We start from the raw sequence: 10,483 nt of genomic DNA, 5'->3' as shown, positions 1-10,483 counted from the left end.
AAGGGTTGTCAACTTCACGGAGCGGCCGTGTGGGCGGCGAGTTATTAATGGGGTCACCGGATCTCGGCGTCCAATGCTTCGCCTATTTACCTCGTTAAGTGATGGTTCTTTTCTGGGTTAATTCCGCATAACACCCTGAACTTTGGAGATGTTTACATGAATTTCTTAAACTTTGGTTGTTTCATATAATCCCTAGAATTTTGGGCTGTACGTCTCATAAAATTCTCCTAAACTTAAAGTTCTAGCAGGACCCTACTGCAGAATTTTTCAAACTCCTTCTATTGTCATTTACAAGCATAATACCTGCTCTCCAAATTTTGTATTTTGCCTACTCTCAATAAAATTTTAATTTTTTCTAAATTATATGTAGAGAGTACCTGTGAGAAAAGCTTAAAGTTTAGAAGGATCTTGTCAAACAGTAGAAAGTTTAGAGTTATATAAGATAAATAAAATTCAGCGGGTTATGTGCAACACGAGGGGTGTTTTGTGAAATTATTCTTTTTTTTCCCCCCCCCCCCCTGGTGAGGTTAAGCTTGCTCACCGGTTGTGGGGTTAGGAGTTGCGGGTCGGGTTGTGACGAGCGTTCTGCTTTGACCGAAATGAGCAGGCTTTTAAGTAGTTCTTTTTATTTTATTTTTAAATAATGCTTTTAGCAGGCCTTTTTTTGTTAATCTTTGTGTAGCTAAAATGCTTAAGTGGGGTTGATTTTGTGCTTTTTATACAGGCGTGTGATCTTTTGGTTTTGAAGATCCGTTGATGATCAACGACCAAGTTAAAGTGGCTAACTTTTGAGCACAGGCGATACTGTATCTGGTTAACTTTAGATTCAAAAGTAAAATTACACCTATATTTTTATTGGATTATCTGGTTGGTAGGTTACTTTTGTAATCTTTGCTCGATCAAGGGAAGAATAAGCTCTCACGTCTCTAAAAGTTTATAAGACATTAAATAATAAATTATATAAATATTTTTATTGTGTCTTTTACTTTTTTTTTTATATTTTCGAGAAGGTTTTTTTTTCAAACTGAATTAATATTTCCAGTAATTCAATCCCATCCCTTATCTATTGAGTTAGACCACTCGGATCTCCATCAAATGAAAATTTAGATTTATTTTCTAAGGCTCGCACCTTAATAAAGGTGGAGCACATTTTCATATTGACAAATTAAACATCTATCTCGTTAAATCTAAAATTCTGATCAAACTTCTAAATTTAAGCAGTTCAATATTATATTAGATCAAAAGGTGAAAGGGGATGAAAACCTGATCAAGTATTTTTATTTTTCATTTATTTTGTAGTCACTCCCCAACTTATCACACGATATAAAATAAATAGTGAAATTGCTTTTTCAATGTTTAGTCTACTTTGTACTTACTTTCTGATTTCCAAACATGTCTTATAGATTCAAGGTGCAACAATCGGGACAGGTGACCCAGTTTGATCTAGATAAACATTTCCTAGCCTGTTTATCAACATATTTCTTTCTCTTTATTTTCTTATAGTGATTGAGCAATTTTCACCTCTGTGGAAATGTAAAATAAGCCTTTGATAGAAGATACCAAATATAATAAGTGAAGTGATAGTTGTTATGGTCAAGACCACATGCTAAAGTGAAGTGATAGTTCTTATAGGTCAATACCACAACTAACAAATAAATCTGAGTAATCTCTATTTCATTTAAGTTTGCCTTTAGCCACTAAGGGCTTGTTTATATTGAGGGGAATAAGGGAAAAGGGAAGTTAAGGGAACATTCACCCTATTTGGGAACAATTAGGAGGTGAAGTTATTGACCCTAGTTCCCCTTAATTCACCTCCTAATAGTATAAAATTTGTTACCCTCCAAATTGGGGTGTAACCAATGGGAAGGGAACTTCCTTCCCTTCTATTCTCTCACCTAGATTCTCTTAACTTCTCTTTGTTGGGATTATTAGATCTCGCAAAAACCCCAAAAAACCACCAAACGCAGCAAATAAAATCACACAAGATTTAACGTGGAAAACCCTCAACAGGAAAAAACCATGGAATCAAAATCAATTCACTATCACCTTCAAATTATAATATTTTGCACGGACAAAGACTGTCAAACCCTCTCTCTCTCTCTCTCTCTCTCTTTCTCTCTACATTTATTCTTCTTAGTTTTCCCTCTAACAATAGAAGAATATATATAGGGAAACCAAAACCATGACTCTAGCCTAACTTCCTAATTAGAATATGATTCAAATTCCTAATCATGATGGAACCCAAACTCCTAATTATGATAGATCTCTAACCCTATCTAATTCTCATGAAGTTCTACAAAGAATTAAAACACTATACTAACTTAGAGTTTGAGTTGATACCCAACATATCCTCCCTCGATGAAAAATCTCCAAGTGTCTCAACGGCTTCAAAAAAACTCACTCTCTTCTTCTTGTTCTTCACCTCTCCTTCTTGTTCTTCACCTCTCCCTTGTGGACAAGAGTCTGAGAAGAGTAATCTACACTATTAACGGATCGCCCATCTAAATAGCAAATATGGTTGCTATTCTTCCTCCCTCGCAAAATCAAATCACCATCTCTATACACATTGCACCATTCTTCTTCACCCACATACTTGTACCCACATGATGCCATCTCACCCAACGAAATTAAATTAGCACCACATGACGGTACATATCTCACATGATGAAGAATTCCGACCTTCCTAGTGTGAAGCTTGAGGTGAACACTTCCAACACCTTCAACATTCATCTTCTCATTGTTTCCAATAATCACGTCGTCAAATTCTTCATCTGTCTTCAATGTGTTAAAATAATTTTTGTTGTTGCAAACGTGCATAGAGGCTGCAGAATCTAACACCCAAGTGTTACTCGCATCAGCACTTATACTCTGCATCAATAAAACCACATCTTCATCACACACAAGCACTGAGGAGTCCGCCTTCTTTCCATTTTCTTGAAGCTTCATCTGTCTAATACTCTTCAAATCATCACGCATCTGGGAACATCTGAACTGAATGTGACCCTTCTCTCCGCAATAATAACACTCCTTTTCGCTATCGTCTCGGGCCCGAGATTTTGACTTCCTCGATAACTGTCACATCTCCTCGTACTCCTCCTTCGATTAGAACCTTCAAAAGCTAGTGCACTCTCACCACCATTAGATGTGCTCTCCTTTCCCATCATTCTTTCATTCTCACGTAGGAGTGTTGTCACATCGTCGAACTTCAAAGTCTGCTTCCCTGCAATTATCGTCTGAACTAACGGCTTGTACGACTTCGGCAAGGAAGATAATAGGAGTAGCGCCTGCTCTTCTTCTTTAACCTCCTCATCTATATTCATAAGTTGGCAAACTAGCTGATTAAAAGCATTGATGTGGTCTTGAATTGTCGTACATTCTTCCATCTTCAACGAATAAAGCTCCATCCTCAAACACAATCGGTTGGTCATCGACTTCGACGCATAAATCCCCTCGAACCTTTCCCACAGCCCCCTTGGTGTGGTCTTTTGCATAACATTGTACTTGATCTCGGGGGCGAGTGCCAAATGAATTGTGCTAACCGCCCTCTTTTGCATAGAACTCCATTCAGCATCCTTCAATCCTTCAGGTTTCTTATCTTCTAAAGCTTGATCAACACCCTTCTGCATAAGAATATCTTGAACCGTGCACTACCATACTGCAAAATTTGTCTTGCCATTGAATAGCGGAATATCAAACTTCAGACCCGAAGAAGTCATCATTCTCTAACCACGATCAAAATTTAAATCAATCACTGTAGAGATTGAATTTGATAAAACCGACATAAAAAACGAACTCAGCACGTCGAAAACCCCAAGGAACGACTCCTGGATCACCAAAATCCGCCTCCAAATCCTTAATCAAAAGACAAATCAAGCTCAACCGTCGGATCTGCGTAAACAGTACCCGCTGTGCCGCTACAGTGTTCCTACTACAGTATCCTTCTCGGCTGCTACAGTATGCCGTTGCTACAGATTTTTTTCCCCGATGTCGATCGCCGCGCTTCGACCGCTGACGCCTTCACGAATCGCGCACCGATCAAACCTCTACGAACCGTCGAACCCCGCCCTGATACCACTTGTTGGAATTTTTAGATCTCGCAAAAACCCCAAAAAAGTCACCAAACGTAGCAAATAAAATCACACAAGATTTAACGTGGAAAACCCTCAACAGGGAAAAACCACGGGATCAAAATCAAAAAACCCTCAACAGGGAAAAACCACGGGATCAAAATCAATCCACTATCACCTTCAAATTATAATCTTTTGCACGGACAAAGACTGCAAAAACCACGGGATCAAAATCAATCCACTATCACCTTCAAATTATAATCTTTTGCACGGACAAAGACTGCCAAACCCTCTCTCTTTCTCTCTACACTTATTCTTCTTAGTTTTTCCTTTAACAATAGAATAATATATATAGGGAAACCAAAACCCTATCTCTAGCCTAACTTCCTAATTAGAATAGAATTCAAACTCCTAATCATGATGGAACCCAAACTCCTAATCATGATAGATCTCTAACCCTATCTAATTCTCATGAAGTTCTACAAAGAATTAAAACACTATACTAACTTGGAGTTTGAGTTGATACCCAACACTCTTAACCCCATTAAAATCTAAACACACCCTAAAACTACTACAACAGTATATAGAATAGATAGTTATATTAATGAGCAAATGAAGGCTAAATTGCACCTAAATGCCCTAAAGTTTCACCAACCTTGCACTAAATCAACACCTATTTTAAAACCGAACAAAAAATAACTCAAAATTGTCAAGTATTGCAGATGAATGCCCTATAGCTAAAAAAAACTCAGACTGCGTTAACTTTTCTCTATGTAACCAATAAGATCACAAAACAGAGGGTGTTATAATGATAAAAGAAGAGCATTTGATGTGTCTTAAATGCCCATAATCGAGGAGAAATTTGTGAACTCCTTCCTTCTCAAAGCAATGGAAATTTTGTTTTTCTGTTCGTAAGTACATTTTACATCTATCAAGATTCAATCGATAAAAAGTAGAGGAGATTTTCTTTGTATTAAGTTCCCAGTCACATGATCAAAGGACAACATATAAGTCGACCAATAACGACAAGAATCATGAAGTTGTACCTCAATGATGATGATTAATTAGCAATTCCAAAGGAGAGTTTGTCCTCTCTCTTCTACTTCAAGCAGTGGTACTTCATCTTTGTCCATTTCTTCTCTTGTGTTGCATCAAAACCTTGTAGCACTGGTGGTAAAGATTCCCTGGAGAGGCAAGAGCTTGGTCTTGCTTCGTTTGTTATTTGAGATTTTTTTGGAGTGGGGGGGGGGGGGCGAGAGAGAGAGGGCAACAGACTAATAAATGACTTGTTTTCTAAATGGAAGAAGAGACAGTGAGGATTCAGAGGAGAGATTTGATTAATGCTTACATTGATTTGAGAGATTGTGGTCAAATCTCTCTCTCCCTCTTTCTCTCTCTCGCTCAAGATGCGGGGTTCATTAAGTTGGTAATTAATCGTGGGGTCAATTGTGATTAGATCAGCAGCAAACCAGGAAAAGCTGACACGACACGTGTATCTTACGAAAAGAAGTGGGACTACATGTTGGATGCAGTTTGGTGTAAGTTTGCCTCTTAAGTTCCAGGAACTTCAAAATACTTTCTTACTGAAAAATAAAAGAGTTTAACTTCAAAATACTTTCGCTACTACAATAAATGTTTAAACTGTGAGGGTTCATGAATGATAACCTTTTAACAATCGCAAGGAATGAATAAATGATATGAAATTTATAATATGATTACATCATATTATAAATGTAGCTTAGTGGTCAGAATTTGTCTTAACATCAGTTTGGTTAGTAGGTCCTATGTTTATAGAGGACTTATACTTAACCTCTGTATTTTGACACCACGTAATTTCTTCGTTTTCTTTCTGGATAAAGACCAATGTCTCTCTTTTGAAAACTCATGCAAATTTTTATTTAAGGAGAATCTAAAACATGAGTAGTTTGTATCTCGCTAAGGAAAAATGAATGAAGAACAACATTGAGAGTCCTAATATTAGCAAGAGCATGGACCGGTTTGTTTCCTCCCCTATGAATGAAGGGGAAGCGTTTCTGTGGGAAGGCTGCAGCCTCTATCTTGATGGTAGCACAAATATAATCTAACAATGAGAGACTTTCACCCTCATAAGCTAAATTATTTAGCAATGTCTTAGCATCGATCCGACTGGATTAATTCCATTGCCAAACCACTTATTCTACCTTAACACCGTCTTACCACAAACAAAGACTGATTTTGAATTTGAAATATGAGACTTTTCTAAATCCTATCTCAGATCGTACTGGCCTCCTTTAAATACGTTGGTAGTGTATTTTTGCACTGTAAAATGGTACTCTAAGATGCTCATTATCGTTATGTGTTAATTAGGTACATATCATCCTAGTAATAATTTGTTAAAAAGTATTTAAACTTGGTATGTGATGCGTGTTCTAACTGCGGCTAACTGCGGCTAACTGCACCATTCATTTACAAGGTATCCAAAATTTGAACTGAGATGATACCAACACCCCTCCATAATAAGAGGCCATAAGGGCTCTAAATTATTAAATAATGTTGAAAATTTGTTGGGCTCACGTTTGTTGTTTGGTTGCTTCATGAGTAACACAACGACAATCTCTGTTGCCACCTTTCGCCTACTTTGCTTAAAAACAGCTAGCACGTCAATCCCTCAATAGCTGTTCCATTTATTATTATTTTTATCAAATATAATACGGGTTTTGACTTTGGAGATCCTAGAAACAGCTTTCTTTGTTAAATATAATCAAGAGACCACTGTATAATTTTGTTTTGTTGAAGAAAAAAAGACTGAACTTAGACAAATCAGATGAGTGAATTTCACATTCATTTAGCTTAGGGTATTGTGTTTGGCAACCCTCTAAAATTAGATTAGGACTAGACCTAGCTCAATTTTGAGTGCTTCTTTGTTTGGCAAAAAAATTTGCTAAAATTAACTCAACTGAGACCAAATTTTGTAGAATTGTGAACAACGGCGAAGAAGTTCAGGCAAAAAGGTGAAGGACAGATTTTGGGTGTCTTGCGGTCGACCGCGAGTGGCGCGGCGGTCGACCGCTAACGTGCACAACACAGGGGAAAAGTCTCTGGACTTTTCGCGGTTGACCGCGACGAACTCGGCGGTCGACCGGCCAAACCCTGTAGTGATTATTGGTTTCTGTCGTTGGTTTTGGTCGACCGCACGTGTCTCTGCGGTCGACCACGAGTTGAGTCTGGGCCTGCTTCGGTTTCTTGCACTGTTTAGATTTTCTATTTAATATATATAGAAACACGATTTGTTTAGGGTTTATTGATCATATTGATTGAGTTTTGGGGTAGCTTGAAGGAGAGTTTTGAGCACATAAAAGAGAGTTCTTTTTGAGCAATTTGTTTGAGGGTTTTGTGAGAGATTTGAGAGTTTAGTTTGAGAGATTATTTGTGAGCTTTTGAGTGATCTTGTAATCTCTATTTTGTATTCTCTTTCTTTATAGTGAAAACTCATCCCCTTCTTGCCCCGTGGACGTAGGCAATTTGCCAAACCGCGTTAAACTTTGGTATTTGAGTTTGTGCTATTATTAGTTAATTTGTGTGCCTTCTCTCTCGGCAAATTTTTGAATCCTCAGAACACGCGCTGCGCCCTCAACAAGTGGTATCAAAGCTCAGGCTACGCTTGGGCTATTTGGAGGAGTAGATCGCTTTGGAAGCTCGTCTGGGGTTTCAATTGGAGATAAAGGTGGGATTTTTTTGGTAAAAATTCTATCTTTCCTTAGTTTGGATCTATTCTTCAGTTGGTTCCGCATTGGTTATTGGTGTGTTGAGGAAGATGGTTGGAAAAGAAAGTACATCGGGTGTTAAGGGTGGTGCTTCTAGCATGAACACCATTCAAAATTTGAATATCCACTCTATGAAGATAGATGTGGAGAAGTTTAATGGCACGAATAATTTTGGATTATGGAGATGTGAGGTTTTGGATGCGCTGAACGCGCAAAATTTGGAGGATACTTTGGAGTTGGATGGCAAGCCAGATGATATTAAAGAGAATATTTAGAAGAAGATGAATAGAACGGCGTGTGGTGTTATTAGGTCTTGTTTAACGTAGGATCTAAAGTATGATGTGATGAATCAGATTTCGGCTAAGAAGATTTGGGAGATCCTTGAGAGCAAGTATTTGACCAAGAGTATGAAAAATCACTTGCATTTGAAGAGGAGGCTTTATCGCTTCCAATTGAAGAATCGCTTGCATTTGGTGATCACATGAACCACTACACGAAGCTTCTTACGGATTTAACGAATGTGAATGTTATGATAGAGGATGAGGACAAAGCTTTGTTATTGTTGAGTTCTTTGCCAGATGAGGAATATGAGACCTTTGCTCTTACCCTAATTAATGGGAAGGTGTCTCTTTCGTATAGTGAGGTAACCACTGCTCTTGTGAATTACCAACTAAGAAAGAAAGATAAGAAGTCTACAAGTGACACAACAGCAGAGGCATTGATCGCAAGAGGGAAGAATCCAAGCCGGAAGAATGGAAAGTTACAGTCTAGAGTAGAACATCCTACAGTTGGCAAAGATCAGTGTGCTTGGTGTAAAGAGACTGGTCATTGGAAGAAAGATTATCCAAAGCTCAGTGAATGGATGAAGAACAAGCAGAAGGGAAAGGAAAAGCAACCATCATCAGAAGCAAACATCGTCATATCGGATGGTAATCTTTCTGACTCATCTGTTTATTCGCTCTCTATTAGTCCCACAGTTTGCTATTCAGAGGAATCTGAGTGGATGTTGGATAGTGGTGCAACCTATCATGTGTGCCCTAAGAGGGAATGGTTCTCCAGTTTTGAGAAGCTGGATAGTGGTGTGGTATACATGGGTGATAATCGTGTATATCAGATCCTTGGGATAGGTAAAATTTGCATCAAGATGTTTGATGGGATGGTTAGAGAGTTACATGGTGTGAGGTATGTTCCTTTTTTGAGGAAGAACTTGATCTCGATTGGAGATTTAGTTAGAGAGGGTCTGAAAGTTCGTATTGAGGACATGGTTCTCGAGATTATGGAAGACTCTTTGATTGTGATGAAGGGCGTTAGGAAAATAACCTGTACTGTTTGATTGGAAAAACGGTGACAGGTGGAGAGCTGACGACTTCTATTGATTCGACTAGACTGCGGCATTTGAGGCTTGGTCATTCCAGTATTGATTTAGAAAATTGTGCATCTGTTAGATATAGGTGCCCTGCAGGCAATAATTATATATTGTAACAGGACCTATATGAATATAACATCCTTGTTCAAAATGATAGTAAGCTATTTTGGTCAGATTTATCTGATATTTTTAATACAGATAAAGTCCTTAGAATGATACTAGACTATCAGACATTTCGGATATGATCGTAATGAAGAGATCTGATTTGTCGGTAACGTATATTCTAAAATGTTCCTAGTTGATGAAGTGTTGAGATAGGACATCATCACTTTGGTTTAGACTAGTGTATGCTTTATTTCTCCTTTTGAAGGAGATGATCAATCTCTTAGATCATTGATGTGAGACATCAAGATACAGTATACAGGTGACTCATTAGTGAATGAGTTGACTGAACGACTCGCTGAGAACATCTAGTTGGTAATTATACTTAACTGTCAAATAGAAGTTCTCAAGTGATATAGTACATAGTAATCTCTTGACCTGAGGCCTGAGTGCAATATCTTACATGTCAGTATAGGTGTACTTAAACTTTTACCTAACCACAGTTCTCAATGAGTTGTGCATAACGGTTCTTGTTGGGTGCATCCCGAGACATAAGTAGATATTGAGATGCCAAGATGGGATTCGTCTCTCCCAGTATAAGGGGATGATGTCATAAGATTGTTTGATATAACTATAGCCAGGAAATCCTTGGCCGATGTGAATAAGATAAACTGAGTGTCAGTTTAATCTTATAGGTTATGAGTTTAATATCAACAAACACTAATCGAGCTATTAGGGTTTGACAGTTTTTCATACCCTAGGCTCGATAGTTTGACATGGTTTGACGAAGAGACCCGACTGTACAATATTATCACTGAGTGGTGTAGGCATCGAAAATTACCTATAGGTCTCCACGAACAGCTCAGTGTTAGGAAATGACGACGAACGTCACTATCTGGTTCACAGAAGCTTGATTGATGTCGGTGAACGCTTGAAGTAAACCGACGAACTACGTGAAACAACGGAACTTCGGAATGATGAAGATATGAACTAATCGGGAACCTTGTATCATTCACAAACGGTGAAATACCCTTCGTGTCTCATTTATGCCATGGATGATTTAATCATTGGAGCTTATAGAACGCCTCGTCGGATTTCCAACGCACTTTGAATCACTCAAATCTGAGTTCGGACAAAGAATTTACGGCGGAAACAATCAAACAGGCATAACACGGTGTCTCAGCTTGAATGAGACACCCCGAGGT

This window comes from Asparagus officinalis, chromosome 7 (genome assembly GCF_001876935.1).
Source record: "Asparagus officinalis chromosome 7, Aspof.V1, whole genome shotgun sequence".
In the NCBI taxonomy this organism is placed as follows: Eukaryota; Viridiplantae; Streptophyta; class Magnoliopsida; order Asparagales; family Asparagaceae; genus Asparagus; species Asparagus officinalis.
The sequence above is the reverse complement of the archived record's forward strand: the minus strand, read 5'-3'. Positions refer to the sequence as shown.